This window comes from Oncorhynchus keta, chromosome 35, assembly GCF_023373465.1.
Source record: "Oncorhynchus keta strain PuntledgeMale-10-30-2019 chromosome 35, Oket_V2, whole genome shotgun sequence".
Lineage (NCBI taxonomy): Eukaryota > Metazoa > Chordata > Actinopteri > Salmoniformes > Salmonidae > Oncorhynchus > Oncorhynchus keta.
The window spans coordinates 72,461,829-72,476,647 of NC_068455.1; the positions used below are offsets into that span (position 1 = coordinate 72,461,829).

The following is a 14,819-nucleotide window of genomic DNA, read 5'->3' on the forward strand; positions in this document are numbered from 1 at the left end:
TCTCCTCTCTCTCTCTCCCGTCCCCTCTCTCCTCTCTCTCCTCTCTCTCTCCCGTCCCCTTTCTCCTTTCTCTCTCTCCTCTCTCTCTCCCGTCCCCTCTCTCCCCTCTCTCTCTCCTCTCTCTTTATCCTCTCTCTCTCCCGTCCCCTCTCTCCTCTCTCTCTCTCCTCTCTCTCTCCCATCCCCTCTCTCCTATCTCTCTCTCCTCTCTCTCTCCTCTCTCTCCCCGTCCCCTCTCTCTCTCCCCTCCCCTCTCTCCTCCCTCTCCCCTCTCTCTCTCCTCTCTCTCCCATCCCCTCTCTTCTCCCTCTCTCTCTCCTCTCTCTCTCCCGTCCCCTCTCTCCTCTCTCTCTCTCTCCTCTCTCTCTTTCGTCCCTTCTCTCCTCTCTCTCTCTCCTCTCCCGTCCCCTCTCTCCTCCCTCTCTCTCTCTCCCGTCCCCTCTCTCCTCTCTCTCTCTCTCTCCCCCGTCCCCTCTCTCCTCTCTCTCTCTCCTCTCTCTCCTCTCTCTCTCTCCTGTCTCCTCTCTCTCTCTCTCTCCTCTCTCTCTCTCTGTGTCTCTCTCTCTCCTCTCCCGTCCTCTCGCTCCTCTCTCTCTCTCCTCTCTCTCTGTGTCTTTCTCTCTCCTCTCCCGTCCCCTCTCTCCTCTCTCTCTCTCTCTCTCTCTCTCTCTCTCTCTCTCTCCCGTCCCCTCTTTCCCCGTCTCTCTCCTCGGGGAACAAAAGGACTCAGGGACTAAACACACTCGGCTGGCTTGTGTTTTAAAAAGGCTTTATTTCCTATGGATAGAGGCTGAGAGTTAGGCTTGTATATAGGCCTATGATATTGATAGAGATTGGGCTGAGATATATGTAATTGAGCAAAGGGGAAAGGGTGGGGGGACGAGGGGAAAGGGTGAGGGGACGAAAGGCGGAGGAAGGGAGAGGCCTGTTACAGATGACATTTCAGAGAATCTGCCCCCTCTCTTAAACAGTATATAGACACACACACCTGTCCAAACAGGTAGGTCTACATCTCTCTATTCTGTCCAGACAGGTAGAGGTCTACATCTCTCTATTCTGCCCAGACAGGTAGGTCTACATTGATATCTTCTGTCCAGACAGGTAGAAGTCTACATCGATCTCTTCTGTCCAGACAGGTAGGTCTACATCTCTTCTGTCCAGACAGGTAGAGGTCTACATCTCTCTCTTCTGTCCAGACAGGTAGGTCTACACCTCTCTCTTCTGTCCAGACAGGTAGGTCAACATCTCTCTCTTCTGTCCAGACAGGTAGGTCTACATTTCTCTCTTCTGTCCAGACAGGTAGGTCTACATTTCTCTCTTCTGTCCAGACAGGTAGGTCAACATCTCTCTCTTCTGTCCAGACCGTTAGGTCTACATCTCCCTCTTCTGTCCAGACAGGTAGGTCTGCATCTCTCTCTTCTGTCCAGACAGGTAGAGGTCTACATCTCTCTCTTCTGTCCAGACAGGTAGGTCTACATCTCTCTATTCTGTCCAGACAGGTAGGTCTACATCTCTCTCTCTTCTGTCCAGACAGGTAAAGGTCGACATACCTTCTGTCCAGACAGGTAGAGGTCTACATCTCTCTCTTCTGTCCAGACAGGTAGAGGTCTACATCTCTCTCTTCTGTCCAGACAGGTAGAGGTCTACATCTCTCTATTCTGTCCAGACAGGTAGAGGTCTACATCTCTCTATTCTGTCCAGACAGGTAGGTCTACATCTCTCTCTCTTCTGTCCAGACAGGTAAAGGTCGACATATCTTCTGTCCAGACAGGTAGAGGTCTACATCTCTCTCTTCTGTACAGAGAGGTAGAGGTCTACATCTCTCTCTTCTGTCCAGACAGGTAGAGGTTTACATCTCCCTCTTCTGTCCAGACAGGTAGGTCTACATCTCTCTCTTCTGTCCAGACAGGTAGGTCAACATCTCTCTCTTCTGTCCAGACAGGTAGGTCTACATCTTTCTCTTCTGTCCAGACAGGTAGAGGTCTACATCTCTCTCTCCTCTGTCCAGACAGGTAAAGGTCGACATATCATCTGTCCAGACAGGTAGAGGTCTACATCTCTCTCTTCTGTCCAGAGAGGTAGAGGTCTACATCTCTCTCTTCTGTCCAGACAGGTAGGTCTACATCTCTCTCTTCTGTCCAGACAGGTAGGTCTACTTCGATCTCTTCTGTCCAGACAGGTAGAGGTCTACATCTCTCTCTTCTGTCCAGACAGGTAGGTCAACATCTCTCTCTTCTGTCCAGACAGGTAGGTCTACATCTTTCTCTTCTGTCCAGACAGGTAGAGGTCTACATCTCTCTCTCCTCTGTCCAGACAGGTAAAGGTCGACATATCATCTGTCCAGACAGGTAGAGGTCTACATCTCTCTCTTCTGTCCAGAGAGGTAGAGGTCTACATCTCTCTCTTCTGTCCAGACAGGTAGGTCAACATCTCTCTCTTCTGTCCAGACAGGTAGGTCTACTTCGATCTCTTCTGTCCAGACAGGTAGAGGTCTACATCTCTCTCCTCTGTCCAGACAGGTAGGTCAACATCTCTCTCTTCTGTCCAGACAGGTTGGTCTACTTCGATCTCTTCTGTCCAGACAGGTAGAGGTCTACATCTCTCTCCTCTGTCCAGACAGGTAGGTCAACATCTCTCTCTTCTGTCCAGACCGTTAGGTCTACATCTCCCTCTTCTGTCCAGACAGGTAGGTCTACATCTCTCTCTTCTGTCCAGACAGGTAGGTCTACACCTCTCTCTTCTGTCCAGACAGGTAGAGGTCTACATCTCTCTCTTCTGTCCAGACAGGTAGGTCTAATGATCCTGTGTGTGTGTGTTTCCCAGCCATCTGATCCTGTGTGTGTTTCCCAGCCATCTGATCCTGTGTGTGTGTGTGTGTGTGTTTCCCAGGCATCTGATCCTGTGTGTGTGTGTGTGTGTGTGTGTGTGTGTGTGTGTGTGTGTGTGTGTGTGTGTGTGTGTGTGTGTGTGTGTGTGTGTGTGTGTGTGTGTGTGTGTGTGTGTGTGTGTGTGTGTGTGTGTGTGTGTGTGTGTGTTTTTCCCAGCCATCTGATCCTGTGTGTGTGTGTGTGTGTGTGTGTGTGTGTGTGTGTGTGTGTGTGTGTGTGTGTGTGTGTGTGTGTGTGTGTGTGTGTGTGTGTGTGTGTTTTCCAGCCATCTGATCCTGTGTGTGTGTGTGTGTGTGTGTGTGTGTGTGTGTGTGTGTGTGTGTGTGTGTGTGTGTGTGTACTTACTTACACACTTAAAGAGACAGCTACGACAAAGGATGGAGGTGGACATCTTCGACTACCATTGGAAGGAGTGAAGTGCCACTGACTGAATGAAGAATGACAGAGCAGTTGGCACTGCGTCCATTTTGGGGTGCGCAACTTGAGCCAAAATGGCTGAGCGATGTGTAGACTTGGGAAAAAATGTGCTCTCTAGAACCTGAAAGGGTTGTTCGGCTGTCCCCATAGGAGAACCCTTTGAAGAAACATTTTTATTTCCAGGTAGAACCATTTTGTTTCCAGGTAGAACCCTTTTGGTTCCAGGTAGAACACTTTTGGATTACATGTACAACCTTTTTTACAGAGGCTTCTAGATGGAACCCCAAAGGGGTTGAAACCAAACAGGGTTCTAATCTGAAACCAAAAAGGGTTCTACCTGGAACCAAAAAGGGTCCTCCTATGGGGACAGTCAAAATAGTGTAGGATGGATGACTGAGGTCCAGTCATGGTTATTATAGTGGTAGGCTAATCAGATCCGAGATCTGTGCTTAAGATTGGCGCGCTTCCATTGGAATAGGGGAATAGGGTGATAGCCCGGCTTGGATACTGATCTTATGTCAGTTTATGTTTTCATTCCCTTATGTTTATTGTTATTGGGTGGTACGCTACTCTGATCCTAGATATGTGGTTTATTTCCCTAACACTGTTTCCAGATGCTAACATTTTAACATTTGTGGCACAAATCCCATTCAAGTCATTGGTACTTTTGCCACAATTTCTAAACCATTTCTGAACCAAAGCGTGGCTTGCTGTCCTACCTTGTCAATACACCGCTTACTGGGTATGGAAACCAAAATAACATTTTGTCATTTGGGTGAACTATCCCTTTAAAAAGACAAACCTCTACCTCAAACATGCTCAAACATGCCCTCTTATGGTTGGGGTAATGTAATCTGATCCTAGATCTGTGGTTAAGGTTGTGATTGGGATCATGTAATCTGATCCTAGATCTGTAGTTAAGGTTGTGATTGGGGTCATGTAATCTGATCCTAGATCTGTGGTTAAGGTTGTGATTGGGGTCATGTAATCTGATCCTAGATCTGTGGTTAAGGTTGTGATTGGGGTCATGTAATCTGATCCTAGATCTGTGGTTAAGGTTGTGATTGGGGTCATGTAATCTGATCCTAGATCTGTGGTTAACGTAAACCGAGTACAGGTGAAACGGAGCAGACAAACCAGGGAGGGTTGAACAACGGGAGTGTGCGTGGAGCGTAATATGGCCGCAACCATGTTATTTGCTCTCCATCTGTTTGTGTATGCAGCCTTAGCCCCTCTATGATCGTTGTTTGGAAACAGACTGGGCATCACAGAGGCAGGAAGTAAGGCCTTGTGTTGGGGAGTGTGTCAGACTGCCTCTTGTCCCAGCCGCGCTGCCGTGCTGCCTCCTCATACCACCGCCGCTCAGCATTAGCTGCATCCAGCTTTGCCTTGGGGCGGCGATATTCCACAGCCTGTGCCCAGGGTCCCTTGCCGTCCAAAATCTCCTCCCATGTCCAGGAGTCTTGCGATTTCGGCTGCTGTCCGTTACCACGCTGCTTGGTGGGTGATTCTGTCAAGCTCGTCGTTGGAATGAGGTGAGGACCAAAGCGCAGCGTGGTGAGTGTTCATCATATATTTATTAAACCGAGAACACTAAACAAAATATCAAAGGAGAAACTAAACTAAACAGTTCTGAAAGGTGACATACACATAACAGAAAATGACCCACGAAACACAAGTGGGAAAAGGCTACCTAAGTATGATTCTCAATCAGAGACAACTAATGACACCTGCCTCTGATTGAGAACCATACCAGACCAAACGCAAAACACAACATAGAAAAAGGAACATAGACAACCCACCCAACTCACGCCCTGACCACACTAAAACAAAGACATAATAAAAGACAACCCACCCAACTCACGCCCTGACCACACTAAAACAAAGACATAATAAAAGACAACCCACCCAACTCACGCCCTGACCACACTAAAACAAAGACATAATAAAAGACAACCCACCCAACTCACGCCCTGACCACACTAAAACAAAGACATAATAAAAGACAACCCACCCAACTCACGCCCTGACCACACTAAAACAAAGACATAATAAAAGACAACCCACCCAACTCACGCCCTGACCACACTAAAACAAAGACATGACAAGAGAACTAAGGTCAGAACGTGACACATTTTATTTCACTTGAACATATAATCAAATGTTCTGTCCTGCAGCCATACCTAATGATGCCTTTTTCATCAATTATCATGTACATTATCTCGTAGGTACATTATCATGTGTGATGCATGATACTGCCACTGATAAATAATCAGCTTTGGCAAAGGCACAAGATATGAATAAGGCTTGAGGCATTGTAAAGCGGTTTCCTGAGTGGTTAACCATTCTAACTCCTCTACTGCTATACCACACCAGATCAGAGCAGCGCCGACATTTGGCACGAGAGGCGTCTAGGTTATCTTTTTGGATAACACATGAGTCAGGATGAAAGAATGAAGCAAGTCTCCACTCAATTTCATCACAATGGGGTGGCAGCGTAGCCTAGTGGTTAGAGCGTTGGACTAGTAACCAGAAGGTTTCGAGTTAAAACCCCCGAGCTGACAAGGTACAAATCTGTTGTTCTGCCCCTGAACAGGCAGTTAACCCACTGTTCCCAGGCCGTCATTGAAAATAAGAATGTGTTCTTAACTGACTTGCCTGGTTAAATAAAGGTAAAATTAAAAACAACATCCTCTTGTTATTCTAAAATTCCCTCAGTCATTCCCTCACTCATTCCTTCTCATTCCCTCACTCATTCTTCTCATTCTCTCACTCATTCCGTCTCTTTCCCTCATCATTCCCTCGCTAGTTTATTGTGTGTTCGGGGTGAGAAGCCCAGTTCACACCACCTGCAACATGACAGCTGAGCGCTCGACATAGTAGGGACATTTCCAGCTACCAGCTATCAGCTACTGTGTGAACCCACCCAGCCCTTTATACTATACTATACTTCCCTAACTTAACTTTTACAACCCTATACTAGGACCGTATTTCCACCACACCGTCAGTCATGAGCCATGACCAATGAAATGGACAGCGCTTTCTAGGGGGATGATTCATTCAAAACACCCATATGCATATTAGAGCTGATGCATAGGCATGGCCCTACATATGTGCCCAAGCCCCCCAATGATTGCGCTGTTATAGCCTAGTGGTTAGTGCGTTGGACTAGTAACCAGAAGGTTGCGAGTTCAAACCCCCGAGCTGACAAGTTACAAATCTGTCGTTCTGCCCCTGAACAGGCAGTTAACCCACTGTTCCCAGACCGTCATTGAAAATAAGAATGTGTTCTTAAATGACTTGCCTGGTTCAATAAAGGTAAAATTAAAAACAACATCCTCTGGTTCTTTTCGTTATTCAAAAATTCCCTCACTCATTACTTCTCATTCCGCCTCATTCCCTCACTCATTACTTCTCCTTCCCTCACTCATTCCGTCTCATTCTCTCACTCATTCCGTCTCATTCCCTCACTCATTCAGTCTCATTCTCTCACTCATTCAGTCTCATTCTCTCACTCATTCAGTCTCATTCTCTCACTCATTCCGTCTCATTCCCTCACTCATTACTTCTCATTCCCTCACTCATTCCGTCTCTTTCCCTCACTCATTCCGTCTCATTCCCTCGCTAGTTTATTGTGTGTTCGGGGTGAGAAGCCCAGTTCACACCACCTGCAACATGACAGCTGAGTGCTCGACATAGTAGGGACATTTCCAGCTACCAGCTATCAGCTACTGTGTGAACCCACCCAGCCCTTTATACTATACTATACTTCCCTAACTTAACTTTTACAACCCTATACTAGGACCGTATTTCCACCACACCGTCAGTCATGAGCCATGACCAATGAAATGGACAGCGCTTTCTAGGGGGATGATTCATTCAAAACACCCATATGCATATTAGAGCTGATGCATAGGCATGGCCCTACATATGAGCCCAAGCCCCCCAATGATTGCGCTGTTATACAGTGGGGCAAAAAAGTATTTAGTCGGCCACCAATTGTGCAAGTTCTCCCACTTAAAAAGATGAGAGAGGCCTGTAATTTTCATCATAGGTACACTTCCACTATGACAGACAAAATGCGAAAAAAAATCCAGAAAATCACATTGTAGGATTTTTTATGAATTTATTTGCAAATGTGTGGCTTGTGTGTGGCTTGTGTGTGGCTTGTGTGTGGCTTGTATGTGGCTTGTATGTGGCTTGTGTGTGGCTTGTGTGTGGTTTGTATGTGGCTTGTATGTGGCTTGTGTGTGGCTTGTATGTGGCTTGTATGTGGCTTGTGTGTGGCTTGTGTGTGGCTTGTGTGTGGCTTGTATGTGGCTTGTATGTGGCTTGTGTGTGGCTTGTGTGTGGCTTGTGTGTGGCTTGTGTGTGGCTTGTATGTGGCTTGTATGTGACTTGTGTGTGGCTTGTATGTGGCTTGTGTGGCTTGTATGTGACTTGTATGTGTGGAGGCCTGGAGATGCTAAACTTGTCTATGTTAATTAACGGTCAATTAACGTGAAACCGGCAGACTTTTACATGGCAACAACCGTCTGACAAAATGTCCCGGTCGCCACAGCTCTACCGTATACCCATCAACAGCAGTGTTTACACAGAACATTATCAAACATATCAAATTCCCCTCTTCTACTCATCTGATCATGAATCTAAATCAACATACCGGAAAACAGCTATCTTTGTTGTTATATTTGTTGGTTTATCACAGCCCCGAATCAACACAATGCTTGTTGGCAAGAGGCTGATGTGTAGTTATAAGCTGCCTCCCAAATGGCATCTTGTTCCCTTCATAGTGCACTACTTTTGACCAGCGTCTATAGAGCTATGGTCAAAAGTAGTGCACTATGAGAGGAATAGGGTGCCATTTGGGACACATTCAAAGTAATTCAGGGGCCATGATCTGATGATGTTTCGTTTGGATGGGCAAGGGGGCGGGGGGTAGAGGGTCAAGAGATGAGGGGTGTAAGGGGAGGGTGTGATAACGGATAGTGGTGATGCATGTGTCACTAGCGTCCCTCCTCCTGACATTTAGCGATCCCTGTCAACCACACACACCCACACAGGGTAACATTTCTGTTGGCCAACATCCAGACCTGCCTATCCCAGAACACAGGGTAACATCTCTGTTGGCCAAAATCCAGACCTGCCTATCCCAGAACACAGGGTAACATCTCTGTTGGCCAACATCCAGACCTGCCTATCCTAGAACACAGGGAACATCTCTGTTGGCCAACGTCCAGACCTGCCTATCCCAGAACACAGGGTAACATCTCTGTTGGCCAACATCCAGACCTGCCTATCCCAGAACACAGGGTAACATCTCTGTTGGCCAACATCCAGACCTGCCTATCGCAGAACACAGGGTAACATCTCTGTTGGCCAACATCCAGACCTGCCTATCCTAGAACACAGGGAACATCTCTGTTGGCCAACGTCCAGACCTGCCTATCCCAGAGCACAGGGTAACATCTCTGTTGGCCAACATCCAGACCTGCCTATCCCAGAACACAGGGTAACATCTCTGTTGGACAATGTCCAGACCTGCCTATCCTAGAACACAGGGAACATCTCTGTTGGCCAACATCCAGACCTGCCTATCCCAGAACACAGGGTAACATCTCTGTTGGCCAACATCCAGACCTGCCTATCCCAGAACACAGGGTAACATCTCTGTTGGCCAACATCCAGACCTGCCTATCCCAGAACACAGGGTAACATCTCTGTTGGCCAACGTCCAGACTTGCCTATCCCAGAACACAGGGTAACATCTCTGTTGGCCAACATCCAGACCTGCCTATCCCAGAACACAGGGAACATCTCTGTTGGCCAACATCCAGACCTGCCTATCCCAGAACACAGGGTAACATCTCTGTTGGACAACGTCCAGACATGCCTATCCCAGAACACAGGGTAACATCTCTGTTGGCCAACATCCAGACCTGCCTATCCCAGAACACAGGGTAACATCTCTGTTGGCCAACATCCAGACCTGCCTATCCCAGAACACAGGGGAGCATCTCTGTTGGCCAACGTCCAGATCTGCCTATCCCAGAACACAGGGTAACATCTCTGTTGGCCAACGTCCAGACCTGCCAAGCCTGTGCACTGTCAATACACAAGACCACGTCTTGTAAAAGGCTATCGATTGGATACAGATGAGAAGCAGGGATAGTGTTTGTGTGTGTGTGCGCGCATGCATGCTTGTGTGCATGTGACCACTCATGTGTGTGTGCTCAGCTGTTTGTGTCTACTTCTCAGTCATTAGACCCAGGTAATTGATTAGACCCAGGTAATTGATTAGACCCAGGTAATTGATTAGACCCAGGTAATTGACTAGACCCAGGTAATTGATTAGACCCAGGTAATTGACTAGACCCAGGTAATTGACTAGACCCAGGTAATCGATTAGACCCCGGTAATTGACTAGACCCAGGTAATTGACTAGACCTAGGTAATTGACTAGACCCAGGTAATTGACTAGACCCAGGTAATTGACTATGACTAGCCTGCAGTTATTAACTTCAGCAAAGGGCAGAAGCACAGGCAGACTGGTGAACAGCTAGACAGGCAGGCAGACAGGCAGACAGCTAGACAGGTAGACAGCTAGACAGGCAGACAGTTACACAGGCAGACTGGTGAACAGCTAGACAGGCAGACAGCTAGACAGGCAGACAGCGTGACAGGTAGACAGCTAAACAGCGAGACAGGCAGACATGTAATGTCAGAACCTGTTGAGCTTGGGCTCTCCTATGAAAATAAACCAGCCATCACTGCAATAAAAGCACATTACCTTTTTATTGGAGTATTAAAGCAATCATCTGTGTAGTTATGCAGAAAATGTCTGGCGAATGCCTACATTTTCTTTTAGATTAGCTCACGCTCATAAATGATAAAGGTCAGTTGGTGCTTGAGGGAACTACAGTGCCTTCAGAAAATATTCATACCCTTTAACGTTTTACACATTTTGATGTGTTACAGACAAAATTGTAAATGGATCAATTTAAATGATTTGTCACTGGCCTACAAACAATACCCCATAATGTCACAGTGGAATTAGGTTGTTTTGAAATTTGTACACATTAATTAAAAATTAAAAGCTGAAATATTTTAAGTCAATAAATATTAAACCGCTCTATTATGGTAAGCCTAAATAAGTTCAGGTCAGAAAATGTGCTTAACAAGTCACATAATAAGTTGCATTGACTCTGTGTACAATAATAGTGTTTAACATGAGTTTTTAACGACTACCTCATCTCTGTACCCAACACATACAATTATCTGTAAGGTCCCTCAGTCAAGCACTGACTTTCAAACACAGATTCAACCACAAAGACCAGGGAGGTGGAAGCCTCGCAAAGAAGGACATCTACTGGTAGACTGAATATCCCTTCGATCATGGTGAAGTTATTAATTACACTTTGGATGGTGCACCAATACACCCAGTTACGACAAAGATACAGGCAGGAAGCTGGTAAAGAATACAAATATTCAAAAACATACATCCTGTTTGCAACAAGGCACTAAAGTAATGCCTAAAAAAATGTGGCAATATATTTCACAAAGTGTTCTGTTTGGGGAAATCCAATACAACACATTACTGAGTACCACTCTCCATATTTTCAAGCGTAGTGGTGCCTGCATAATGTTATGGGTATGCTTGTAATTGTTAAGGACTGGGGAGCTTTTCAGGATGAAATAAAAACAGAATGGAGCTTAGCACAGGCAAATCCTAAAGGAAAACCTGGTTCAGTCTGCTTTCCACCAGACAATAGGAGATGCATTCACCTTTCAGCAGGACAACTACCTAAAGCACAAGGCCGAATTTACACTTGCGTTTCTTACCAAGAAGACAGTCAATGTTCCTGAGTGGCAGAGCAACAGTATTGACTTACATCTTCTTGAAGATCTATGGCAAGACCTGAGCAATGATGAACAACGAACTTGACTGAGCTTGAAGAAGTTTGAAAATAATAATGGGCAGATGTTGCACAATCCAGGTGTGGAAAGTTCTTAGAGACTTACCCAGAAAGACTCACAGCTGTAATGACTCTTAGAGATTTACCCAGAAAGACTCACAGCTGTAATGACTCTTAGAGACTTACCCAGAAAGCCTCACAGCTGTAATGACTCTTAGAGACTTACCCAGAAAGACTCACAGCTGTAATGACTCTTAGAGACTTACCCAGAAAGACTCACAGCTGTAATGACTCTTAGAGACTTACCCAGAAAGACTCACAGCTGTAATGACTCTTAGAGACTTACCCAGAAAGACTCACAGCTGTAATGACTCTTAGAGACTTACCCAGAAAGCCTCACAGCTGTAATGACTCTTAGAGACTTACCCAGAAAGACTCACAGCTGGAATGACTCTTAGAGACTTACCCAGAAAGACTCACAGCTGTAATGACTCTTAGAGACTTACCCAGAAAGACTCACAGCTGTAATGACTCGTAGAGACTTACCCAGAAAGACTCACAGCTGTAATGACTCTTAGAGACTTACCCAGAAAGACTCACAGCTGTAATGACTCTTAGAGACTTACCCAGAAAGCCTCACAGCTGTAATGACTCTTAGAGACTTACCCAGAAAGACTCACAGCTGTAATGACTCTTAGAGACTTACCCAGAAAGACTCACAGCTGTAATCGCTGCCAAATGTGATTCTAACATGTATTGACTTGGGGGTTGAATACTTATCTAATCAAGCTACAATGCATTCGAAAAGTATTCAGACCCCTTGACTTTTTCACAAAAATGTTACGTTACAGCCTTATTCTAAAATGTTTTAATAGTTGTTTTCCTCATCAATCTACACATAATACCCCATATTGACAAAACAAAAACTGTTTTTAAAAAACATTTTTTAGAAATATTATTAAAAAAAATGTAAACGGAAATATCACATTTCCATAAGTATTCAGACCGTCAGTACTTTGTTGAAGCACATTAGGCAGCGATTACAGCCTTACGTCTTCTTGGGTATGACATGACAAGTTTGGCACACCTATATTTGTGGAGTTTCTCCCATTCTATGCATTTCCTCTCAAGCTCTGTCAAGTTGGACAGGGAGTGTCTCTGCACAGCTATTTTCAGGTCTCTCCAGAGCGAAAAAGCCATATCTCTGTCCAGTGTCTGTGTTCTTTTACTCATCTTAATCTTTTATTTTTATTGGCCAGTCTGAGATATGGCTTTTTCTTTGCAACTCTGCCTAGAAGGCCAGCATCCTGGAGTCGCCTCTTCATTGTTGACGTTGAGACTGGTGTTTTGTGGGTACTATTTAATGAAGCTGCCATTTGAGGACTTGTGAGGTGTCTGTTTCTGAAACTAGACACTCTAATGTACTTGTCCTCTTGCTCAGTTGTGCACCGGGCCTCCCACTCGTCTTTCTATTCTGGTTAGAGCCAGTTTGTGTTGTCCTGTGAAGGGAGTAGTACACAGCGTTGTACGAGATCTAAGTTTATTGGCAATTTCTCACATGGAATAGCCTTCATTTCTCAGAACAAGAATAGACTGACGAGTTTCAGAAGAAAGTACTTTGTTTCTGGCCATTTTGAGCCTGTAATCAAACCCACAAATGCTGATGCTCCAGATACTCAACTGGTCTAAAGAAGGCCAGATTTACTGCTTCTTTAATCAGGACAACAGGTTTCATCTGTGCTAACATAATTACAAAATGGTCTTCTAATGATCAATTACCCTTTTAAAATTATAAACTTGGATTAGCTAACACAACGTGCCATTGGAACACAGGAGTGATGGTTGCTGATTTACATTTAACATTTACATTTAAGTCATTTAGCAGACGCTCTTATCCAGAGCGACTTACAAATTGGTGCATTCACCTTATGATAATGGGCCTCTGTATACCTATGTAGATATTCCATAAAAAAATCAGCTGTTTCCAGCTACAATAGTAATTTACAACATTAACAATGTCTACACTGTATTTCTGATCAATATGATGTTATTTAAATGGACAAAAAATGTGCTTTTCTTTCAAAAACAAGGACATTTCTAAGTGACCCCAAACTTTTGAAAGGTAGTGTATATATATATATATATATATTACAAATGTCAGAATTTTTCTTAAATTTTTACATTACAGATTTTGTGTACATTGTTGACAAAAAAATAGATAATTAAATCCATTGGAATCCCACTTTGTTACAAAACAAAATGGGGGAAAAAGTCAAGGGGTGTAAATGCTTTTCGAAGGTTCTGGAACTAAGTTGAAAAAGTTAGATATTGGTGCATCGGCATGGTTTAAAAAGAGACTTGAAGTGTTGTGTGAGTGTGTGTGTGTGTGTGTGTGTGTGTGTGTGTGTGTGTGTGTGTGTGTGTGTGTGTGTGTGCGTGCGTGCGTGCGTGCGTGCGTGCGTGCGCGTGCGCGCGTGCGCGTGTGTGTGTGTGTGTGTGTGTGTGTGTGTGTGCGTGCGTGTGCCTGACTACTGTTTAAAATGACCTACAGTGCAACCCTAACCTTGCTTAACACAACCAATGTCAGCAATGTACGACTAGCGGTTCAGTTAAAATAACAAACACGGGACCAAGGCACCTGTCACATAATATTAATGTCTTCATTTTCATGACATGTTCAATGGTACATAGATGTAAAACTCAGGGATCTATCTACAGATAACTAATACTGTGTACCCTGGCAGTGCTTCATTTCCTTCTCTTTGCCACATAGTTGTTGAGTATGAAGAGTGGTTTGGTCCTCCTCGTCCAAAGAGCACCTATCTATCTACAGATAACTAATACTGTGTACCCTGGCAGTGCTTCATTTCCTTCTCTTTGCCACATAGTTGTTGAGTTTGTCAGAACTCAATTTGACCAAAACCACAATTTTCTGAAGGTGGCTACAGCATTTAGTTTTCTTACCCAATTGGTTGTGGTTAAGAGTGTTGTCCTCAACTCCTGTAACAGTCCAAAACCCTACATTTTACTGAGTCTCTGTGGTTATACCAGTCTTTTAATGCAACACTATGTGTTTTGTAACTTTTGTTTTGCAAGCATCTCAACTACTTCATGTCTTTGACCCAGGATTTACTGGGTCTATCAAACTTTGCTGATGTACTCTTGTTTTGTGACATGCGTGGCTATGGACCAGAAGCTAAGAAAGCCTCCTGAAGTAGGAGAGGAAGGATGTGTGAGAGGGAGAATAGAGGTTTATATATATATATATATATATATGTATATGTATGTATGTCTTACCCTGCCACCTTTCTCTGGGTTACAGTTACATCCTCCACTACAGTCCAGCCCATTACAGGGCTCCTGGCTGGTCCCCTGGGGAGAGAGAGAGAGAGAGAGAGAGAGAGACCATCAGTTTTACATAATATACTGTATGCCACTAAGCAGACCCTCTCATCCAAAGTGACTTACTTTGGAACCAGTGTCCCTGTCATGAATACATGTTCATATGGTCAGCCCCAGCGGGAATCGAACTCACGACTTTGGCGTTGTAAGCCCCATGCTCATACAACTGAGCCACACAGGACTATTATAACACTGC

At 44.9% G+C, this 14,819-nt stretch overlaps 1 protein-coding gene across 1 annotated transcript in view; it reads right to left on the reverse strand.

Moving 5' to 3' along the window:
• The window catches only part of LOC118379494 (collagen alpha-6(IV) chain-like), a 143,637-nt gene extending 129,049 nt beyond the window's left edge, over positions 1–14,588 (reverse strand). Inside the window, exon 1 of the mRNA XM_052497667.1 lies at positions 14,519–14,588. The gene's annotated coding sequence lies outside the window, so the exon portion shown is untranslated. The remainder of the gene's footprint in view (positions 1–14,518) is intronic.
• Positions 14,589–14,819: the final 231 nt, after the last annotated feature.